A 20,743-nucleotide genomic window follows, 5' to 3' on the forward strand; every position below is an offset into this window, starting at 1 on the left:
TGCCACTAATTGAGCTTGGCCACGCCCATCCCATTGATGAGGCAGTTGGAATCTGATGGTTTCCAAAGGGGCGGCCTGGATGGGGTCCAAGATGACCAGAGAATCTCTCAACATTTGCAAAACACAGTGTGCAGTCAGCAAAATGAGCCGCCAGTGGCCTGTACGTAGCACCAAAGGGGTGTGCTTTCAGCACGTACTGCAGCAATGGCGGTCTGAGCCAGACCACCTCAATCCTGAGGGGGGCACCCTGAGTCCACAGAATTGGCACCAAGTCATTCTCCACTACTTCCCCCTGCCCCAGACAGTCACCCCCAGCAAGCACGACAATTTTGGAGAATTTTTAAGAGTTTTCTTACCCTCTCATTCGCCCTCGCCAGCAGTGGGGTTCTCTGTTCCTGCCACCTGCTGGGCGTGGGTGTGCTGTCGGCGCAATGGAGAAACCCGCCGGTGCAGAATCCAGCCCCTGATTTTTTTCACATTTGCTCGATTCTCCACTCAATCGCGATTCTGGCTCCTGGCGCACGAAGCGGAGAATCAGGTCTGCAAGATAAGGAGGAAGACAACTGAACCACTGTTGGAGACCATAGAAAGCATTTTAGAGATTAAAATCAGAAATAATCAATCAATGAACAGAAATACCAATTGGTTAGTGTGTTTTATTATTGTGGGGGTAGAATTATATATTTGTGATTTAACGTGGGAGTCAATACTGCATGATACTCTGCAACAAGGCTGAAGGCTGCAAAATGCTGCGTAGGAGAAAGCATATGACTAAAATAATTATTTGAAAATATATTCATGCAGGGAAAGTCAAGTGGAAATAACTACATAACTCTTACATAGTGACAACACATTAACTTCTGGGAATGTGAGTTAGCAGCTGTGGGCTTGCCGATGAGACAGGTCTCTTTATTAGAACCTGAAAGACAACTATTTTTCTCTTCCGCGTTGACCTTTTTTATCGTTTCTATCGTTTTCTCTTATCGCACAATGTTTTGTTTTGAAAAAGCCACAAGAGACTTTGGACTTGAAATTATGCTGATGTGAATATGAGCATGCAATGCTGAGTCATATTTGAGGGTAGTGGGTGCCTGGAACTCGCTACCGGAGGAGGTAGTGGAAGCAGGGACGATAGGGCCATTTAAGGGGCATCTTGACAAATATATGAATAGGATGGGAATAGAAGGATATGGACCCAGGAAGTGTAGAAGATTGTAGTTTAGTCGGGCAGCATGGTCGGCACGGGCTTGGAGGGCCGAAGGGCCTGTTCCTGTGCTGTACATTTCTTTGTTCTTTGTTCATATGGTTTTTTGCTGTTTTAATGGGGCCATTGTCGAATTTATTAAATTTTTATCTATTCTAATTATCAATTAATTTAGCTTTGGAACAACAATGACAATTGATTGAATAATTGATTAATTAGTTTTATGTGAAATTTACCTTGGGAATTCTGTTTTGTAATGGAATGTGTTCATACTCTGTACAGAGAGAAATGTCAGACCCTCACAGTCAGAAACAGGGGAATTTATAATGGGGAACGAAGAAATGGCAGACCAACAAAATACATATTTTGGTTCTGTCTTCACCAAGGAGGACACAAATAATGTACTGGAAATGTTGGGGAACACAGGTTTAGTCAGGGAATGGTTTTGGGAAAATTGATGGGATTGAAGGCCGATAAATCTCTAGGGCCTGATAATCTACATCCCAGAGTACCTAACGATGTGGCCCTCGAAATAGTGGATGCATCGGTGGTCATCTTCAAACGTTCTCGACCTTGAAAACGTTCCTACAGATTGACGGGTACCTCATGTAACCGCACTATTTATGAAGTGAGGCCGAGAGAAAACAGGGAATTATCGACCACTCAGCCTGACATCGTAGGTGGGGAAAATTCTAGAGTTCAATATAACAGATTTTATATCAGAGAGCTTGAAAACAGTGGCAGAATCATACACAGTCAGCATGGATTTCCGAAAGGGAAATCATGCTCAAAAAATCAACTGGAGTTCCTCAAGGATTTAACTAGTAGAGTTGACGAGGGGAAGCCAGTGGATGTGGATTATTTGGACTTTCAGAAGGCTATCGACAAAGACCCATGTAAAAGATTAGCGTGTAAAATTAAAGTGCATGGGATTGGGAGTAATGCATTAAGATGGACAGAAAACTGGTTGGCAAACAGGAAGGCAGGCAGTGACTAGTGGAGTACCGTAGGGATCAGTGCTTGGACCTCAGCTTCCCACAATATATATTAATGATTTAGATGACGGAACTAATGGGCGAGATTCTCCGACCCTCCGCCGGGTCGGAGAATCGCCGGGGGCTGGCGTGAATCCCGCCCCCGCCGGTTGCCGAATTCTCCGGCACCGGAGATTCAGCGGGGGCGGGAATCGAGCCACGGCGGTTGGCGGGCCACCCCCAGCGATTCTCCGGCCCGAATGGGCCGAAGTCCCGCTGCTGGAATGCCTGTCCCGCCGGCGTGGATTAAACCACCTCTCTTACCGGCGGGACAAGGCAGCGCGGGCGGACTCCGGGGTCCTGGGGGGATGCGGGGCGATCTGGCCCCGAGGGGTGCCCCCACGGTGGCCTGGCCCACGATCGGGGCCCACCAATCCGTGGGGGCACTCTTTTCCTTCCGTCTTCGCCATGGTCTCCACCATGGCGGAAGCGGAAGAGACCCCCTCCACTGCGCATGCGCGGGGATGCCGTGAGCAGCCGCTAATGCTCCCGCGCATGCGCCGCCCGGCAATGTCATTTCCGCGACAGCTGGCGGGCACCAAAGGCCTTTCCCGCCAGCTGGCGGGGCGGAAATCAGTCCGGCGCGGGCCTAGCCCCTCAAGGTTAGGGCTCGGCCCCCCAAGATGCGGAGGATTCCGCACCTTTGGGGCGGTGCAATGCCGGACTGATTTGCGACGTTTTTGGCGCCGGTCGGCGGACATCGCGCCGATTACAGAGAATTTCGCCCCCTATCTCCAAATTTGCAGATAACATAAAGCTGGGTGGGAGGGTGAGCTGTGAGGAGGATGTTGCGATGCTTCAGTATGATTTGGACAAGTTGAATGAGTGGGAAAATGCATGCCCGATGCAGCATAATGTGGATAAATGTGAGGTTATCCACTTTGGCAGCAAAAACAATTACTATCTGAATGGCTATGGATTGAGAGAAGGGATTGTGCAAAGAGACCTGGGTGTCCTCGTATGCCAGTTGCTGAAAAAAACATGCAGGTGCAGCAGGCGGTTAAGAAGGTAAATGGTAGGTCGGCCTACATAGCAAATGGATTCGAGTACAGGAGCAATTATACAGGGCCTTGGTGAAACCACATCTGGAATACTGTGTGCAGTTTTGGTCTCCTTATCTCAGGAAGGATGTTCTTGCTATAGAGGGGGTACAGTGGATGTTTACCAGACTGATTCCAGGGATGGCAAGATTGACCTATGAGGAGAGATTGAGTTGGTTAGGATTATATTCACTTGAATTTGGTAAATGAGGGGGGGGATCTCACAGAAACATATAGGCTGGGATTCTCCGACCCGGCCGGAGGGGAGGAGAATCCCCATTCTCTGGCGCCGTTTTTCAGGCATCGGCCGGATCGCCGCCACTCCGGTTGGGGGCCGTTGACAGCAGCTTCCCGGGCGATTCTCCGGGCCCCAATGGGCCGAGTGGCCAATGATTTTGGTCGAGTCCCGCAGGCGTGGATTACTCACCTCCAACCTGGCGGGACCTGGAAAGTGAGTGGTCGGGGGCCGTACTGGAGTGGGGGGATCCGAGCCCAGGAGAGGGGGGCTCCACGATGGCCTGGACCGCGATCAGGGCCTACCGATCGGCAGGCGGGCTGGTTCCATGGGGGCCTACTTTACTTCGCACCGGGACCCTGTAGGGCTCCGTCATATTGCCCGGGGGCCAGCACAGAAAAGGGAACACCCGCGCATGCGCGGAAATACACTGGCCGTTCCGCCCATGCGCGGACTCCCGCGGGCCTTTCCCCGCCGGCTGGAGCTGCGGGGACCACCGGCGGAAACCTAGCCCCCTAGAAAGAATTTCTCACTTTCGGGTGCCATTGACGGCAGAGCCTTTGGCGCCAGTTTTCACACCGGCGTGGGGGACATAGCCCCATTATTAGAGAATCCTGCCAATAATATTTTAACAGGACTAGACAGGATAAAAACTGGAAGGATGTTTCCGATGTCTGGGAAGTTCTGAACCAGGGGTCACATCTAAGGTAAAAGCAAATTACTGCAAATGTTGGCATCTGTAACATAAACAAAAAATGCTGGCATATCTCAGCAGGTCTGATAGCATCTATGGTGAGAGAACAGAGCTAACATTTCGAGTCTGGATGACTCTCCGTCAGAGCTATGGAAAACTGGTTACCGGATGAGATTTATACTATAGTGTAGGGGGGAAGGAGGGAGCAGTAAGGGTTGGATAGAAGACCAGCGATAGGTGGAGGCTTGGAAGAGATTGACAAAGATGTTGTGGACAAAAAGACAAAGGAGATGTGAATGGTGGTGATTATGGCTAAGATGGCACATTAAGTGATCAGGATGTGTTAATGGCAGAACAAAGGTAAGCAATGTGTCAAAGAATAACCTGGAACAAGGAACAGATAGCCCTAGTGGGGTGGGGGAGGGGAGGGGAGACAGTGATAAGGGACAAACAAGATGGGAAATGGGAAGAAAAGAAGAATGGAAAATGAATCAATGGAACAAATGAAAAGAATTAGATAGAAATAAAAATAGGTGAAGGTGGAGAAGAGAGTTCACAGTTTGAAGTTGTGAACTCAACGTTAAGTCCAGAGGGCTGTAATGTGCCTAATCGGAAGATGAGGTGCCTATGTTATTCTCTAAGTCTGAATGAAGACTGAAGACTTGCAGTTAACACAAGCTCTTTATTCAAAGGGTTTGTTCTGCTTCCAGAGCTCAACTAGATGTAAAACAGTCAAGAGATATGACCAGTGAAGCTAAGGTAAACTGCCTATGCTGAGCTGTCTCTGTGTGCTGCTGCTCCCTAGCTCAGTGCTTCTGAAAGAGGCGGATCTACCTTGGGCTCGACCCTTTTTACCCGTCTCTGATGCTGCCCTCTAGTGGTGCTGTGACTGTTACATCTGTGCTGCAGTCACTGGTGTATTGTATGTACAGATGTACAGATCATTACACCCCCCCCTTTTGAGTTGATATGTTTTCTAAACTGACCGCAAGAAAACTGTACATAACAAGTGGTGAGAATAAGCAAATCTGCACACTGCGAAAATGATAAAGTAATACAGAAACAATTAACAGTATTGAGTCCATCGTGAGAAATGTTCATATTCGTCTTGTGGGTGTGTTGAAGTGTTGTTACAAATCCAGCCGGTCGGGTGCCTTACGGCTTCTGCTGGAATGTTGTAACGGTGGAGGTGGGGATGACGGTTTGATGTCATCAAGAGTACTGTCTGGTGTTGTTGGCTAGGAACGTCCTGTGGACTAATGGACTTGGTCAAGTCCAGTGCGGGAAACACCAGCATCGTAGGCCGAAGCATTAATAGATCCCAGCGGTTCTGGCGAAAGAGTACTCCGACCGACGACTTGACAATGTAGGACCGCGGTGCCTCCTGCCTGATCACCGTGGCTGGCTCAGACCATCCGCCTTCTGGGTCCCTGATCCTGACGATGTCACCCATGTTCAGTGGTTTGAGTGGGATCACATGTTGATTGTAGTATTGTTTTTGTTTGGACCGTGGTACCCGCATTTTGCCGAGTACCAGAGCATCATCGGGGTCTCGGAATTGAATCGCCGGGAGGGTTGTCCGGATGTTCCTGCCAAAGAGCATCTGCGCTGGCGACAGTCCTGAGCAAAATGGGGTTGCTCGGTAGGATAACAGTGCTAGGTTGATGTCCGAGCGTGAATCTGTTGCCTTCCTAATCAGCCGTTTAACGATGTGGACACCCTTTTCCACTTTCCCATTTGACTGTGGGTAGCGCAGACTGGACGTTACATGCCGAAAGCTGTATCAGTCTGAGAACTCTTTCCACTCCCAGCTCGCGAAGCAGGGACCATTATCTGATATTACCTCACGTGGAATTGCATGTCGCACGAATGTCTCCTGGCACACCTTGAATACAGATGACGACGTGAGATCATGGAGTTTCATTACCTCCGGATAGTTTGAGCAATAATCCATGATCAAGACGTAATCACGCCCTGTGGCCTGAAATAGGTCAATGCCCACTTTTGTCCACGGTGCCATTGTGAGTTTGTGTTGCTGCAGTGGTTCTTTACACTGTGCGGGTTGATGTCTTTGACAGGTGTCACATGTCATGACCATGTCCGTTATGTCTTGATTCATGCCGGGCCAGTACACAGCCTGTCGTGCTCGCCTTTTGCATTTCTCAATGCCTAGGTGGCCTTCATGAATCTTACGTAGCATCTCAGCGCGGAGTGTGGCCAGAATCACAATCTGCGCATTGCATAGCAGCAGGCTGCCAACTTCAATCAGTTCTGACCTGACATTCTGAAATTGTGGCCATTGTCTCCTCGTCCAACCGTGCTGGAGTAGGTGCAGCACCCTCCGTAAGGTTGCATCTTTCTGCGTCTCCTGTTGGATTAGGCAAAGCTTCTCATCCGAAGCAGGCAAATTCTCCATGCATAACTGTGTTTGGGCCTCGATTTCTCTGATAGGGGCTGATGGTGCATTGTCAGTGCCAATGGATCGGGACAGTGTGTCGGCAATGGCAAGGTCTCGTCCCGGGGTGTATATTAGGGCGAAATCATACCTTCGCAGCTTCATCATGATGCACTGCAGACGAGGTGTCATGTCATTTAGATCCTTGTCTATGATATGGGCCAACGGTCTGTTTCCACTATGAACGTGGGCAGGCCGTACACATAGTCATGGAACTTCAGAATCCCAGTGAGGAGTCCGAGACAACCTTTTTCGATCTGTGCATATCTGCACTCAGTTGGGGTCATGGCCCTGGACGCGTATGCCACCGGGACCCAGTCAGACTGGCCGTCCTGTTGGAGGAGAACAGCACCAATCCTGTCCTGGCTGGCGTCAGTGGAGATCTTGGTGTGTCTGGTTGCATCAAAGAAAGCAAGGGTCGGTGCCCTCGTTAGTTGCTGTTTGAGATCCACCCATTCATTTTGGTGATGTTGTGTCCACTCAAACGCAGTGTTCTTTAGTAGGAGATTGCGTAAAGCTGCCGTCTGTGCGGACAGGTTTGGGATGAACCTGCCGAGGAAGTTGACGAAGCCCAGAAATCGTAGCACCGCCTTCTTGTCATGTGGCGTCTTCATGGTCCCGATTGCATTGATTTTCGCCTCATCAGGGCTGACACCCTGAGATGATATGGTATCACCCAAAAAGATTACAGCCTCCTTCGCAAATGTGCATTTTGCCTGGTTCAGTTTCAAAGCATATTTATGAATCCTCTGAAAAACCTTCAGACGACAGAGGTGTTCTTCTTCAGTGGTGGACCAGACGATGATGTCACCCACATAGACTCTGACACCCTCGCTGCCCCCGATCATTTGCTCCATTATCCTGTGGAAAATCTCTGACGCAGAGATAATGCCAAAGGACATGCGATTGAAGCAGAAACGTCCAAATGGCGCGTTGAACGTGCACAGTAATCTGCTCGAATTATCGAGCTGTATCTGCCAAAACCCCAGTGAGGCGTCGAGCTTGGTGAAGATACGAGCATTCGCCATCTCAGACGTGATCTCTTCACGCTTGGGGATGGGGTAGTGTTCCCGGCGAATGTTCTGGTTCAGGTCCTTTGGGACTATGCATATGCGAAAATCTCCAGGAAGTTTCTTAACACAGACAATGGAGTTAACCCAGTTAGTCGGCTGTGTGACTCGCGATATGACGCCTTGTGACTGCAGTCTGTTGAGTTCCCCTTTCAACTTCTCCCGCAGTGGTGTTGGAACCCTCGTGGGTGGCTGAATGATGCGTTTGGCGTCTGTCTTCAGCATGATTTTGTATTGGCGGGGTAAGGTGCTCATGCCTTTGAATACCTCGGGGTATTCTTGTAGCATGCTGTGGATTTTAGCTTCCAGGCTTGATGGATGCTGGGTGTGCATGTAAATGCGTTGCACCAACCGCAGGTCTTTGCAGGCCTGAGCGCCTAACAGTGATGATTTGTTGTCGTCTACAATCTCGAATCGTAGCTGCTTGCGTATCATCTTGCTGTCCACCCGGAGATGGCACGATCCCTTTGAGGCGATCTGATTGCTGTTGTAGTCCTTCAGCTGACATGCAGCGGGTATTATTTCATGGTCTCCTGGAAACGAATGGAGATCCTTGCTAGTGAGATTAGCTGAGGCCTCAGTGTCAAGCTTGAAGACTAATGGAAAGTCATTGACTTGCACAGTCGCTGTCCACTCATTGCTGGAATGAGTTGACCGGGTGAGGCGTGGCGATTGTTGCGTCATGTTCCTTGATTGTCTCGATCGTGTCCACAACAAGCGAGTTGTCGCAAGCGAGGTTGTCCTCGTCCAAGGAATACTCATCATTGGGTTTTTTGTGCTCCGTTGAATCTATGCTTTTTATATTGAAGTTCATGTATTTCTGTCTAGTTGTCTTCATTAGCAGTGCAGCTCTGCGCTGTGAGGCAAAGTGATTGTATTTGCCACACTTTAAACATTGTTTTCCAGAAGCTGGACATTGCCCTTTTAAGTGGGTGTGTCCGCAGCAGGGATACGTCATGACGCTGTCCCTCCACGCACCCGCATGCGCAGTAGGCCTTTCTTCCGTGTCAAATCTTCAGGAGAACTGTGCATGCGTGTGGCATGCATCCAGGTTCGCGCGCGCGGGAATGCCTCTAGAGGAGCGCCTTCTGGACGCCTGGGCCACCATTTTGACGGGCTCGACCTCGTGGTGAAGGCCTTGGTCCCGGTAAGTAAACTCCTCATATTCTTTACTTTTTTCATAAGTAGAGCATCTTTGCATGGCTGTTTCTAGGGTTAGGTCTTTTCGTTTAAGTAATGATTTTCTAAGTCCCTCATCAGATTGACTATCTGGTCTCTGATGAGGGAGTCACGGAGATTTTCAAAGTTGCAGGATTGAGCTAGTAATTTTAAATCAGTTACAAAACTGCTGAAAGATTCTCCCGGATTTTGCAAACGCCTGGTTAACTTGAATCTTTCAAATATCTCATTGACTTCAGATTGACAGTGGGTCTCAAATTTTTTGATGATTATTTCCAGCTTGCCCTTGGCCTCCCCTGCCAGGTAGGTAAAGGAATTATATATTTCTAGTGCCTGCGGCCCAGCCAGGGATAAGAGCAAGGCTATCTTCCTGGCATCAGACACTGAGGATAGATCCTGAGCTTCTAGATATATTTTGAACTGTTGTATAAAAAGTTTCCAATTGGAATGCATATTACCAGTGGTCTGGAGCAAGCGTGGAGTCCATCGGATTGGGTCCATCGTGCCGATTGATATCTGAAGGGTCCGAATGCTGCGAGGCCTTCCGTGGTCGAATGTCTGGTTTAAGTCCTCTTCTCTTGCTGTTGTCTAGCTAGCTTGCTGAAATTACACCTGGTACCATATGTTATTCTCTAAGTCTGAATGAAGACTGAAGACTTACAGTTAACGCAAGCTCTTTATTCAAAGGGTTCATTCTGCTTCCAGAGCTCAACTAGATGTAAAACAGTCAAGAGGTATGACCAGTGAAACTAAGGTAAACTGCCTGTGCTGAGCTGTCTCTGTGTGCTGCTGCTCCCTAGCTCAGTGCTTCTCAAAGAGGCGGATCCTACCTTGGGCTCGACCCTTTATACCCGTCTCGGATGCTGCCCTATAGTGGTGCTGTGACTGTTACATCTGTGCTGCAGTCCCTGGTGTATGTGCAGATGTATTTACAGATGTACAGATCACTACAGTGCTGTTCCTCCAGTTTGCGTGGGGCTTCACTGGAATATTGCAACAGGCTAAGGACGGACATGTGGACGTGAGATCAGGATGGTGAGTTGAAATGGCAAGTGACAGGAAGATTTGGGTCCTGCATGCGGACGGACGAAGGTGCTCTGCAAAGCGGTCACCCAGTTTATGTTTCGTCTCTGCAATGTACAGTAGACCACATTGGGAGCAGCGAATGCAATAGACCAGATTGAAGGAAGTTCATGTGAAGTGGTGCTTCATCTGAAAAGAGTGTTCAGTTACTTGGATGAAGATGAGGGAGAAGATAAACGGCAGCTGATGCACCATCTGCGATTGTAGTGGAAGGTGCCATGGAAAGGGGGTGAGGTATTCGGGGTGATGGAGGAGGCGACCAGGGAATCCCGGAGGAAACAGTCCCTGCGGAATGCTGATAGAGGGCGTGAGGGAAAGTGTGTTTGGCGGTGGCATCATGCTGGAGCTGGAGGAACTGGCGAATCCTTTGAATGCAGAGGCTGGCGGGTTGAAACGTAAGGACAAGAGGAGTGCCATCCTGGTTCTGGGAGCGAGTCAGCTCCAAGCTGAGGATGTTTCACTGTGTGTCTATTTATTTTTGTCACATTCTAAGGTTCCTTAGGACTGAGATGAGGAGAAATTTCTTCACCAGAGAGTGGTGAGCTACCACAGAAATCAGTTAAGGAGATTGTGGGGGCGATTCAGCGACTGTGTAGCTCCTGGCGTGGATAGGGGCACAATTGGTGAAGCGTGCAAGAGCCCCAAGTTGGACTCAGCGCCAGATGCCGGGCTATTCGCAGTCAGCCGATTCACTCCGCCCAGCGGAATAACTCATTTAAATACCTGGATGCCGGATTCACCCAGTGCCTTGGAGTCAGCGATCGTGCCTGACACTGCCTAGGGTATTTCACTGAAGTGTGATATGCTGCAAGGCAGAAGCCTCTTCTGGTGAGGCAGAATGTCATTTACTTCATATTCATGGTTTATTCCATTCAGAGGTCTGATAGCCGGGCAGCCTCACCAATACAGATGGCCGTTGCTGAGGCAGGAAGAAGGAGGCATCCTTCATGTTGAGGTAGGAATTTTACAGTTAGGATTATGTGCCAGGGCCAGGGAGGGTGGCCCTGGTGATCGGTCAGGTGAACCTCCACTGGTGGCTTCAGAGTCAACGAGGTGGCTGTTGCCGCTTGGAGAGGGTCCCTCTGTGGGCTATGGAGTCCCTACAGAAGAAGACCAGCCACCCGGATACCCACTGCGAGGCTTTGTCATTATATCTGGTGGCCTCGCTACATGTCTGGGAGCCATGCCAATGCAAAATGGGGGTGTGAGTGGTAAGTGACTGTTAATTGGCCAATTTATTTAATGAATTGGCTGCCCACCTCTGGTCAACAGGTTGTGGACTGTTGCTGTTCCTGCTTCTGTGGTGTTGGGAAGACCTCCCAATGCCCTCCAACGCCATTTTAAGAGCCCTCCCATGTCAAAGTCCATCTAGTCAGGGCTGGTAAAATCCAGTTCGCAGAATCATTGTGGTGCAGAAGGAGGCCATTCAGCCCATCGAGTCCATATTCGCAGCTGCTTTCTAACCTGGTTGTGAGAAAGAATTGCGAACATTACTTACACTGAGAGGTTGCTGCGTACACTTTTGAAGTTTGGTCAACACTTTGTAGGATTGGGGGGGTGATCTGCACTTTGGAGCCCTGATATATCAGATCAGGTTAGATGCTGCTTATGCTGTCTTGTAATGGGCCTCAGATGAGAACCAAGATGGCTAGCACCAGCAGCAGAACAATTGGCAGGCTGTTGGTCACAAGAGAGTGGAGCAGCAGGGAGATGCAGCTCAAAAGAGGCCACACCCAGCAAACAGGATAATCTTTCTCAGTGTGTCTGAACACATATCTCTCAGGAGGTTGCAGTTGGTGTGTCAGGTGATGGCAGATGTCTGCAGCCTGCAGGAACAAGACATTGTGGCCACGCTTTACCAGTGACTGTCAAAGTCAACGCTGCTCATTTTTGCCTCTGGATCCTTCCTGGTCTCTGCTGGAAGCACGTACAGGATCTCACAGTCATCAGAAATTAACGCACAAGACAGGCGACTGATGGTTAGCTTTCCAGGGCTAGCAATTAGTCAACTTCATCTCTGATTACACAAATCAGAATGAACGAGCAGTCGGATTTGCAGCTTGAATGGCTTTGCTCAGACGCAGCATGGTGGCACAGTAGTTAGCACTGCTGCCTGACAGCGCCAGGGACTTGGGTTCAATTTTGGCCTCGGGTGAATGTCTGTGTGGAGTTTGCACATTCTCCCCATGTCTGTGTGGGTTTCCTTTGGGTGCTCCGGTTTCCTCCCACAGTCCAAAGATGTGCAGGTTAGATGGATTGGCCATGACTAATTGCTCCTTAGTTTCCAAAGATGTACAGGTTAGGTTAAGGAGCTATTCGAGGAGTGGGCTTGGGTAGAGTTTAGACTGGATGGACCGAATGGCCTCCTTGTTCACTGTAGGGATTCTGTGTTCTTTCAATGCAGGGTGTCACCAACCAGGCACACATTGCAATTAAGGCATCCATTGATCACTACAATCTATGATACAAAGATCTATTGAGGAAGCAGGCGGGCTGCAGAAGGATTTGGACAAGCTAGGAGAGTGGGCAATGAAGCGGCAAATGAAATACAATGTGGAAAAGTGTGAGGTTCTGCAGTTTGGAAGGAGGAATTTAGGCATAGACTATTTTCTAAATGGGGAAATGCTTAGGAAATCAGAAGCACAAAGGGACTTGGGAGTCCTTGTTCACGATTCTCTTAAGTTTAATGTGCAGGTTCAGTCGGCAGTTAAGAAGGCAAATGCAATGTTAGCATTCATGTCAAGAGGGCTAGAATACAAGACCAAGGATGCACTTCTGAGGCTGTATAAGGCTCTGGTCAGACCACATTTGGAGTATTGTGAGCAGTTTTGGGCCCCGTATCTAAGGAAGGATGTGCTGGCCTTGGAAAGGGTCCAGAGGAGGTTCACAAGAATAATCCCTGGAATGAAGACCTTGTCCTATGAGGAACGGTTGAGGACTCTGGGTCTGTACTCGGAGTTTAGAAGGATGAGGGGGAATCTTATTGAAACTTACAGGATACTGCGAGGCCTGGATAGAATGGATGTGGAGAGGATGTTTCCACTTGTAGGAAAAACTAGAACCAGAGGACACCATCTCAGACTAAAGGGACGATCCTTTAAAACTGAGATAGGGAGGAATTTCTTCAGCCAGAGGGTGGTGAATCTGTTGAACTCTTTACTGCAGAAGGCTGTGGAGGCCAAATCACTGAATGTCTTTCAGACAGAGATAGATATGTTCTTGATTTATAAAGGGATCAGGAGTTATGGGAAGAAGGCAGGAGAATGGGGATGAGAAAATATCAGCCATGATTGAATGGTGGAGCGGACTCGATGGGCCAAGTGCCCTAATTCTGCTCCTATGTCTTATGGTCTGATTGTACTACAAGGGCTTCCACTCCATCAACATGAATCTAGTGTGCAACCACAGGTGTGTGCAAGATTCCCAGGCAGCTGCCAGGACAGTTTCATCCTCTAATAGTCCACCATCCCTGGACTCTTCACAGTTTGAAACAGAATTACCAGTTTGCTGCTCTGTGGTCCCAATCCTGCGGCTGCCTGTGGGGACTACCAAGGGTGGGCCATGTGATACCCTGCCAGCAGGGTGGCATCTGGTTGTGGGGGGGCACGGTGTGCCACCGACTGCTGCCATGCCTGGAGGCATGCTTGCAGGCAGGGCCCACTGATAGGGCTGTTTGAGGTGGGTGGGCACCCATTGGGACTGTAACTATATTGTGCCAAGGGTCCTGTATGCGATGCATGGGTCGTGCCTACCTGTCCAGGGGCACAGTGATTGGGAGCAGGTGCCGAGTGGGCAGGGGGAGCTTAATGCAGGCTGGTGTCCGGTGGGGTGGACTAGTTGATAGCGCCACTGCTGGGGCATCCACTCTGTGGGGAGGGGGAGTGCAGGGGACAATGTGCCAGGGTGGGTGGTGGGGCCACGGTGCATGTGTACACCGTTTGGGGTGTTCTCTGTCCTTCCCCTGCTCCCCTGCAGTGAGGCAGTGCCTCTGATTGGTGCACTGAGGGGTGCCAACATCTGGTGGGCCATAAGCTGCGCTGGACCACACCGACCCCATTGATGGGCGGCTGGGTTCCTCAGGCAGTGGCCTGGGCGAATGGGGTTACCCATACAGCAGGTCGCGTTCTGCACATTCACGGGATTCAGTGCGCCGTCAGTGGATTGCGGAGTCAGATGGCTGCCTCGCAGGCTGCGGCAATAGCAGCCCTTGCCTGCGCACCCCATCCCGGGATGAGCTCATGGCCCATCTCCTGGTCGCCCCCCCTCAACTGCACCCAGCCCTTGCTGATGCCCCCACACAGCCAGCGATACAACTGTCAACCGACTGTTGCGCCTTTGGAAATTTTTCTTCCGCCCTCTCTCTCCCTCACCAGCCATGACACCTTGTTCCCAATTTTAAACACCACAAGAGAACATCGCCAACGTCGCTTCTGCCTGGCAGGGGTGAGCATGGCGGGAGGCCAGAGACTACCGGGTCGGGCCTGTTAATGATATGTTAATGAATATTAATTTACGATTTGCATGCCCATGCCGACATGGGGCATGGAACGCATCCACACTGCCATCGAGGCACTGGAACATCGCGCGTTCTGTTGGGCGTCCGGGGTCGACCTCGATTTTCGTCTGACACCCGATTTTTTTGCCTGATTGCGATTCGCGAATCCGATGTCGCTGGATGGAGAATCCCATCCTTTAAGGAAGCTGAATAAATGCAGGAAATATTTCCAAGATCAAACTCTACTGGATTGTGTTTGACAGCAAAGGACAATTCAGCGAGAAGTCCCCGGTGGTCAACCCAGCATTATAATCTGCATATTTTGAGAAATGATATTTTATAGTCCTATTAGGACTGGAATATCAGTATTCTGTCAAGTGTGTCAGCATTTATCAATGCGATATTCAATTTCCCTGCAATTCAAAATCTTGGAATTATTACAGAGTAATTTAATGGCACATTGGCTTCATAAGCAAATTGTCCGATTGCACTCACTAATGTGATGCTAAATCTGGTAAATGCAAATGTAAACACAATGATGTTCAACCAAATGAAACTCTAAATTAAAATCTAGGAATAGATTTAATGCAAACATTAGAAACAAGATGAAGAACATGGAGAGGGAAGAGTACTGAGCCATCCACCCTGGTCCTTTGTTTAGGTTTGTTTAACGGATCTGCTCAAATCATTTCTGTCTGTCCCATGCTCCGGTGTGGAGTCTGACCCCTCTACCCGATGCTGAGCCTGGGATCTGTTCAGTTCCCTTTTTTGATGGCTCAGTTCACATTTACTGTACTTGGGGGCAGCCCGTTATGAAACGTCCTCTGCTCAATAAAACAAAGACCCAAATGGATATTGCTCATAGTGGGATACATTTGCCAGTCCCACTCGCCGTGGGGATTGTCACAGGCAGGTTGACAATTTGACAGACCATGTGAAGGTCCATTGACCTTGGGCGGGAATTTCCCGAGTTGGGGCGGGCACAAACGGAAAATCCTGTTTGACCTTCAACACACTTTCTTCACCCCAGGTCAGGAAAGAGAATGGACTATAAAAGAGTTAAAATGCCACACGCATTCGAGAAGTACCCCTGGGAAAAATGATCAAAAATGACCGGTTGAACTGCGAGGAATCTCAGCATATTTTCATGTCCTCTGCTCAGAGTCTCCATCAGGGTTAATAAATAGGCTTAAAATTATTAACTCTTCTTTTACTGCCTGACAAAGACTTGCTTGTTCAATGCACTTCTGAAAAATAATTAATAAAGGAGTTCATAGCTGATCTGTGTTTCTTGTAAGGTTGCAGTTGGAGAGCTTTTATATTAAGAGCTTTATTGTCTTTAGTGACTTGATGGCCTCTGGCATTTCCTTGCATGCAGCTCTTCAAATCTAATTTCAAGAGAGGGGTTGCATTTGATTCATAGGTATATGGCCTTTATTGTTCATATTTTTCAGGTATAGGGAACACTTTATTGTCCTCTCCTCCTCTGCCACCCTGGAATAACATATCACGGGATCGGGGTGAGCTGGCAAGATGGATACAGAACTGGCTAGGTCATAGAAGGCAGAGAGTAGCAATGGAAGGATGCTTTTCTAATTGGAGGGCTGTGACTAGTGGTGTTCCGCAGGGATCAGTGCTGGGACCTTTGCTGTTTGTAGTATATATAAATGATTTGAGGAAAATGTAACTGGTCTGATAAGTAAGTTTGCAGATGACACAAAGGTTGGTGGAATTGCGGATAGCGATGAGGACTGTCAGAGGATACAGCAGGATTTAGATCGTTTGGAGACTTGGCGGAGAGATAGCAGATGGAGTTTAATTCGGACAAATGTGAGGTAATGCATTTTGGAAGGTCTAATGCAGGTAGGGAATATACAGAGAATGGTAGAACCCTCAAGAGTATTGACAGTCAGAGAGATCTAGGTGTCCACAGGTCACTGAAAGGCGCAACACAGGTGGAGAAGGTAGTCAAGAAGGCATAAGGCATGCTTGCCTTCATTGGCCGGGGCATTGAGTATAAGAATTGGCAAGTCATGTTGCAGCTGTATAGAACCTTAGTTAGGCCACACTTGGAGTATAGTGTTCAATTCTGGTCGCCACACTACCAGAAGGATGTGGAGGCTTTAGAGAGGGTGCAGAAGAGATTTAACAGGATGTTGCCTGGTATGGAGGGCATTAGCTATGAGGAGCGGTTGAATAAACTCGGTTTGTTCTCACTGGAATGACGGAGGTTGATGGGCAACCTACTAGAGGTCTACAAAATTATGAGGGGCATAGACAGAGTGGATAGTCAGAGGCTTTTTCCCAGGGTAGAGGGGTCAATTACTAGGGGGCATAGGTTTAAGGTGCGAGGGGCAAGGTTTAGAAGAGATGTACGAGGCAAGTTTTTTACACAGAGGGTCGTGGCTGCCTGGAACTCGCTGCCGAAGGAGGTGGTGGAAGCAGGGACGATAGTGACATTTAAGGGACATCTTGACAAATACATGAATAGGATGGGAATAGAGGGATACGGACCCAGGAAGTGTAGAAGATTTTAGTTTAGATGGGCGGCATGGTCGGCACAGGCTTAGAGGGCCGAAGGCCTGTTCTTGTGCTGTACTTTTCTATGTTCTTTGTTCACTCCATTTCATTTTCTTATTGTTATCATTCAATCACAGATTGGAGAAGACTTTAAACTAGAAGGGGCATTCCAGGAGCTAACGTTGTCCAGGAGACCCAAGTTCTCACACAGATACCAACTTTGTCTTCTGTGGAGGTGACAGGGAAGCCCACCACCAAATTGACAGGTCTCTTCTTTAACTATACACGAGAGCCTGACTGCTATTTTAACCATGAACCTTTGTGGGGAGGTATTTGTGGTTTACACTGGGGAACTAAACCACATGCATTCTAAACAGACGATTCAGCTCATTGCATTTGCATATAAATATCTTTAATTCAGATTTAATCACGTTTTAGCTGAATATGAAGAGTACAATAGTTTGCAGAGTATATGCAGTGTAGCAAATTGACAAATTATCTGATCACGAAAAACATCATGGCCTGAATCTTATATTCCTCCCCCCAACAAAGTTTGAGGCTGCAAGGGGAGCATGAAACTGCATGGACGGGATTCCCTCCAGGATCCCACGTGCCTTCACCGCACCCCCCCCCCCCCACCCCCCACCCCCACCCCCCACACCCACCACCCATGGGCAGCACAGTAGCACAAGTGGATAGCATTGTGGCTTCACTGTGGCAGGGTCCCAGGTTCGATTCCCTGCTGGGTAACTGTCTGTGCGGAGTCTGCACAATCTCCCCGTGTCTGCGTGGATTTCCTCCGGGTGCTCTGGTCTCCTCCCATAAACTAAAGACGTACAGGTTAGGTGGATTGGCCATGATAAATTGCCCTTCGTGACCAAAAAAGGTTAGGAGGGGTTATTGGGTTACAGGGAGAGGGTGGAAGTGACGGCTTAAGTGGGTCGGTGCAGACTCGATGGGCCAAATGGCCTCCTTCTGTACTGTATGTTCTATGTACCTCACCACCGCCCCACCTGGTACATCCCGCCCTGGAAGCAATTTTACAGTGGAGGTGGGAAGGGGAGGGGGAGCCCGTATTTGCCTCAATTAAATCCCTTACATGGCTACTTAATGGCCACTTAAAGACCTTTTCCTGTCCAGTCTTAATTTTTATGACAACTTTGGACTGTGGGAGGAAACTGGAGCACCCGGAGGAAACCCATGCAGACACAAGAAAGAATGTGCAAACTCCACACAGTCACCCAGCGGTGGAATTGAATCTGGGTCCCCGGCGCAGTGCCAACTACCGTGCCACATGACCGGCCTAATGACACAAATAATGGTGAGTTAATTCAAAGGAAAATATTAAGTCGACCAATTTCCATGTGGTGCCTCTTATCTGGGTCAGGCTAGAGTTACTACTTTCAGCAGATCAAGCCACTTGGTTGCAATTCCAATCAAAATTTCACTTGTTTTCTGTCGTGTTGGGTGTTCTGATGTACAAACGATCCAACACGGCTGGAGATGGTGTAACTCAATTTTATTAACTACTCAACTGTAACAGCACACTGCTAACTTGGGTACGTGCATTACCAGCTAATCTGTGGACCCTGTCCTATCACTATCTGGGTGAGGCACTCAGCACATGGTGAATGTCTGAGTGGCAGGCTCTGAGCTCGGTGCTCCGAGCTGGCTGTTGCTGGAATGAGCGGGAACTGTAGTGTCCCCTCTTTTTATAGTGCGTGTGTTCTCACTGGTGATTGGCTGCGATGTTGTGTGTGTGTTGGTTGGTCCTACTGCATGTCCATCAGTGCGTGTGTGATTGCACCATGATATGCTGAACTAAATATCATGACATCCCCCCTTTTCGCAAAGAATATGTGCCTACATGATAATAAATAAAGAAGTGTGGTGAATGCATCTAATCATGTGTGTGCAATATTTACAACAATATGTACATGTGGCTATACTATATACACAGGAAGGTGCCAGGTGCAGAAACTAACTATGTTACACCAAGAACGAAATCAATGTCATTAACAAACAATAACAAAATCTTAAACAGTATGGCGAAAAGTCTGAAACAGTATGTCAGAACAAGTCAGTGAGTCCAATATGAAAAGGTTCATAAATTAAGTCTCTCAGGTGGGCGACGAATTTGGGTTGACCACCTGAAGGGTGGGTCAGGGTCCACCGGCTGAGGAATGGGCCGGGCCACGGTCAAGTGAGGAGGATGCAGGGTGTCCGGAAGGTCAACAAAGTCCATTGCAGGGACAACAGGAGGGTGTGGCACTGGTACAGGATCTCGTAGCGAGCGCGAAACCAGACGAAGGGCACGCCGATTGCGGCGGCGAATAGAGCCATCAGGCAGACGAACCAGGAACGAGCGGGGAGCTATCTGTCGGAGAACCTCAGCGGTTGCCGACCAGCTGCCCTCCGGAAGGTGTATGCGGACATTATCTCCAGGCGCCAGGGCAGGAAGATCAGTCGCCCGAGCATCATGTGTCGCCTTTTGTTGCTCACGCTGTTGCTGTATCCGCCGAAGTACCGGAGCATGGGCGAGGTCTGGGACGTAAATGGATGGCACAGTGGTCCTGAGGGTGCGACCCATAAGCAGCTGGGCCGGCGATAGGTCCGTGGACAGTGGAGGCATCAAGCTTGGTGAATATTTTTGCCCGAGCCATCTCGCACGTGTTTTCCTCACGTTTGGGTATGGGGTAGTGTTCCCTTATTATGTTGCGATTTAAGCCTTTCGGGTCTATACAGATTTGGAGCTCGCCGGATGGCTTCTTGACGCACACCATGGAGCTGACCCATGCAGTCGGCTCCGTTACCCGGGAAAGCACTCCTTGGTCCCGAAGGTCCTGCAGCTGCTGCTTGAGGCGGTCCTTGAGGGGTGCTGGGACCCTGCGAGGTGCGTGAACTACCGGGGTGGCATCCTGTTTAAGCCAGATTTTGTACGTGTAGGGCAGTGTGCCCATGCCCTCGAAAACATCCTGGTTGTGCGTGAGGATTGAGTTGAGTTGCGCCCTGAAGTCTGCATCTGGGAAATTGGACGTGCCTTCTGGAGAGAGAGTGTGTACACACCGAACGAGGTGGAGGATTTTGCATGCCTGTGCGCCTAGCAGAGAGTCCTTTGAGGAGCCCACGATTTCGAATGGTAGTATGGCTTTACGTGAGTTGTGTGTCACTTCGAGCTGGCACGACCCCGTGGCGGGGATGACGTTGCCATTATAGTCAACGAGTTGACAGTTGGATGGCAGAACAGGTGGTTTAACCTTCAGGGTCTGGAATGCTGACCATGGGAGGAGATTGGCGGAGGCACCAGTGTCCAGGCGGAATCTAATCTGGAATCGGTTGACCGTCAGGGTGGCACACCATCGTCATCCGAATCAATGCTGTGCACTGACAGCGGCTGGTGCTTTCGACTCGGGGACAGCTTGTTCTTGTTGATGACAGCAACGCGGAAGGGCTCCCTGTCCTCAGTGTCACTGATCTGTGTGATGTCGGGATCGGACTCGGTGAACGTGGCTTGAATTGCCTGAACGTTTCTGCGAGGTTGGCTAAACGGGTACGAGTTGGCAGGCTGGCAGCATAGTGGCCCAACCTGCCACAGCGTAGGCATTGTCGCGCTTTGACAGGACATTGACGCTTTAAATGGGCGGAGCCACAGTTGCCGCACATCGTGACGTCAGTGCGTTCGTTGCACCACCGCGCATGCGCGGTGCGGTCTTGCATAGTGCACGCCTGCGCAT

The 20,743-nt window shown here is 49.4% G+C and overlaps 1 long non-coding RNA gene across 1 annotated transcript in view; it reads right to left on the bottom strand.

The window, feature by feature from the left end:
* LOC140409576 (uncharacterized) overlaps positions 1–20,743 on the bottom strand; it is a 115,047-nt gene that overhangs the window by 27,814 nt on the left and 66,490 nt on the right. The window contains exon 2 of the long non-coding RNA XR_011940402.1: positions 357–540. This is a non-coding gene — a long non-coding RNA (uncharacterized lncRNA). The remainder of the gene's footprint in view (positions 1–356; positions 541–20,743) is intronic.

Source organism: Scyliorhinus torazame, chromosome 3 (assembly GCF_047496885.1).
Source record: "Scyliorhinus torazame isolate Kashiwa2021f chromosome 3, sScyTor2.1, whole genome shotgun sequence".
In the NCBI taxonomy this organism is placed as follows: Eukaryota; Metazoa; Chordata; class Chondrichthyes; order Carcharhiniformes; family Scyliorhinidae; genus Scyliorhinus; species Scyliorhinus torazame.